The sequence below is a fragment of the Gadus macrocephalus genome, chromosome 22, assembly GCF_031168955.1.
Source record: "Gadus macrocephalus chromosome 22, ASM3116895v1".
NCBI lineage: Eukaryota > Metazoa > Chordata > Actinopteri > Gadiformes > Gadidae > Gadus > Gadus macrocephalus.
Genome location: NC_082403.1, coordinates 10,569,792 through 10,573,426, shown reverse-complemented (window position 1 = coordinate 10,573,426; position 3,635 = coordinate 10,569,792). Strand labels below are relative to the sequence as shown.

At 41.0% G+C, this 3,635-nt stretch overlaps 1 long non-coding RNA gene across 1 annotated transcript; it reads right to left on the bottom strand.

Moving 5' to 3' along the window:
- Positions 1-569: 569 nt before the first annotated feature.
- On the bottom strand, positions 570-2,750 carry LOC132451258 (uncharacterized). Its single transcript, XR_009524017.1, has 3 exons — positions 2,614-2,750; positions 1,801-1,859; positions 570-1,596 (listed from the first exon to the last, which is right to left on the bottom strand). It is a non-coding gene; the product is annotated as an uncharacterized LOC132451258 (long non-coding RNA).
- Positions 2,751-3,635: the final 885 nt, after the last annotated feature.

The following is a 3,635-nucleotide window of genomic DNA, read 5'->3' as shown; positions in this document are numbered from 1 at the left end:
ACCGATCTTGTGACATGTGGTCGGAGAGTCGTTTGTGTGTGTGTGTGTGTGTGTGTGTGTAGAGCAAGTTGTTGAAGGAAGTGTTTCTACTTGACGTTACAATATTTCATGGATGCAAGCAAGCCAAGACAATCAATCTATATCTATAGCCTACATGACAATACACACACACGCACACACTTTAAACACACTGGTAAAGCAATAGGAGCCTGCATTGGCTAAAGTTGTTGGGATGCACGTTATTTTATAACAGGGAGGGGCAAAGTTGTGCATTACAATGCAAACATGACAATAATTGGCACCGTTCTTGCGCACTCAGAAGAACATGAACTGAATAAATGCCAGGTATATAGCATATCGGAGACGCAGTGGCGGAGCCAGGAAATTTCCATTGGGGTGGCCAGGATGGGGCCAGTGATAATTTTTGGGTGGCAAGCATTTGTCTCACCAGGAGATGCAGAGCTATTTAAGACACATACAGCAAACATCTCAACATTATTCGGAATTCAGGTGAAGGTGCAATAGAAAAGTATTCAATATATTTAAATTGTTCTTATACCTTAAGGCAAAGTAACAAAGAAGCTAAAACTTAAAAAAGAATATACACTTATTCTGTATTCATACTTGTTTTTAAACTGTGTTGATTTACCGATTGCTATTTGTGTTTTTATTTGTATTGTACGACTGAGTCGAACAATGGTTGTACAGATATGCATTGACAGCAAGGTATTCTATTTTATAGTAGAGATGCCCTCAGTTTATGGCGACAAGCCAAGTCAATTCTCTCAGTGTATCATCAGGAATACAAAACAAGGATACAAAATTAGAAGTGCAATGTTTTTTTAATCAAGTCTGATCACAATATGGATTTATCTTTAAATAACAAAAAGTATAAAATACTGAGCTAATGTATAGAAATATGAAAATAAATAAAATAACATCCTGAATACAATTTGCTGAATTCCAACAAATGTAAATATGACAAGCATTAACAGCCCGTTTAAATAAGCAGTGTCAATTTTTCTTCAATTCGATCCATAAACATCTATCAAACACATAATAACAAACATCATATTCACAATGGGTATTAGGCGGACTGCATGATTAGATTCAAGTTTGAGCCACATTTACACATATCAGACAGAGAATCCAAACAATGACATCTCATTAAAACTGAACACTTCAATGACTGTCCTTAAAGATCTATCGGTTCTTGATTTGGAAATGTCCGTTTAAAAATGGAAAAAAAGGCATATTCAATTATTAAATTACAGCAGAGATTAATAACAATCAAGATAAACTCATACATTGGAGTGTACTATCCCATGTTACATCTAATCGATTATCTGAACACTATAATCTGCTTAAAACGTTATAGATTTGAGGCCATTCATCCAACTCTACTCCAGTTGAGGTGAGTGGTATGACTCATACCTGTTTATGAATTATCAGGCCACTGTATCAGATTGGGCAAAACTGAAGTGGAATTAAAGTGTCCAGTATGTGTGAAAGAGTGAGTATACCTGGAGGTCCACTTGGGCCGCCACTCGTTGTTGGAGGCTCCTCTCTCTCGCTGTCTGAATCTTCTGTGGGAATCTAAATATATATATTAAAAACATTAATAGGTGTTTAAAGTATTTTCCACAAGGTGTAATGATCCACTATCCAAGTATTTCACAGATACAAAAGATTAAAATTCATTTTCTACAGCATTAAACATATACAATATAAACTTGTGGACAATATCGATGGAAAAGTTAGCAGAAGAGTACAACATACAATGTAAGATTGACAATTTACCTGGGGATCCACTGGGGCCACTCCTCAGGGAGGACTCTTCTGTCCTGCTCTCGATCAATCTTTCAGAAACATCAAAAATAATTACAATAAGGTGTACAGGTAATTTTCCTAAAGGTTTTATAATGCATGCTATATAGTGTTTAACAAACACACTATAAGCAAGTATAATATTAGTGAAAGTGTCTCTGGATAGCAAATACAAATATGCCATACTTTAATGTACTGAAAAAAACGAACCGATATGTTTTACAATGCACTTTCAACCTGACCTGTATATGAATAGACAAACTTTAAGCCAATTGTAAATAAGATAACCTCATACCAAGCTGTACTATATGTGAGTCTCTATACTGTATACCTGGAGGTCCATTTAAGTTGCTGCTCTCTGGGGGCTCCTCATCCTCGCTCTCTTCCTGTTTTTTCTCCATCTCACCCTCATTCTTTGCCTTAGCTGACTTCTTTCCACTTGCCCTGAAGAAGGACGCTATGTCTGCCTTCTTCCTCTTCATTATTTTTCCCTCTTTAATGACACTTATCCAAAATGCAGCATAAATACTGTATATACCTGACACAATCATAACACGTTCTGGCAACAATAGCAGTTAACAGCAAATAACTAGATCGAAAGTCGATCCGAAGTTGCAAAAACAAATACGTGTAGAGACTAGAGAGAGATTATATTAAAACAATGTACACAATCTCGCAACGTAGTTATCAAATACAGCATAGCATATAGCAATTTTAACAGTTTACTATGTTCTCCGCCGATCTACCTTGCTTCTAACAAAAACAACATCCATTATGATATCATACCTTTCTGTTTTGGGTTTCTTCACTTAGCCGCAGGTGCCGGTCGAAGCGTCAGGTGGTAACAGGCATTCAGGCCATGCTTGAGCCGTGTGCGCGCTGCGCGCGGCTAAAGGGTCCGACAGTGTACTAGCGGTGCGAGAAAGGTTCCGCATTTTTCCACAGCCGTCAAAACTTTTGACCGCTGTGATGTGGTGCTTGGGGTGGCCAATGGGGTGGCCGAGATTCTACGGGGGGTGGCCGTGGCCACCCCCGGCCATGCTAGGAGAACGTATCGCCCCCTGTTGGTGCTATTCCCCCATTCATTTCGAATGGAGAAGGACGCGTGTTCAGGGTGACGCTTTGGTCAGGCAAAGCGTGACCCTGAACACGCCTTGCGATGTGGACACTGGACAGACCATGGACAGACGTATCTATTTTACGCCTTGGCGTGATACCGGGTTGCACACACACACACACACACACACACACACACACACACATACACACACACACACACACACACACACACACACACACACACACACACACACACACACACACACACACACACACACACACACACACACACACACACACACACACACACCTGCCTCTGTACAACTGTATTAGGATGCCAGTGCTTAGCTTGGCCACCAGCTGCCGCCTCTTTGAACCAGTCCAGAGACCAGCTCACACCACCAAAGGGAATTTTCAGCAAGCTGCTATTCACATAACCCCCCAACTCCCCTCCCCTCCATCCCCCACCAGCATCACTTCCATCCCCACCTCCGTCATTCACATTCAGGTGTGTGTCTATAGGGCCGCTGAATCAACCCTCTTCACAGGTAGTGGTAGCAGCCATACGACTGGTCATAAGGGGGCATTGCTCCCTCAGTTCTTGTTTTGGCCCCCTCGGTTTAAGATTCGTGTATCAATGGAAAGATAGCGAAAGCTAAATAATCGACGGGAGATGTCTATCGCTGAGGCTGTTGTCAAATAGTCCCCTTTTTCCAGGGATTTTTCCCGAGGCGCATCCAGCTGATTCT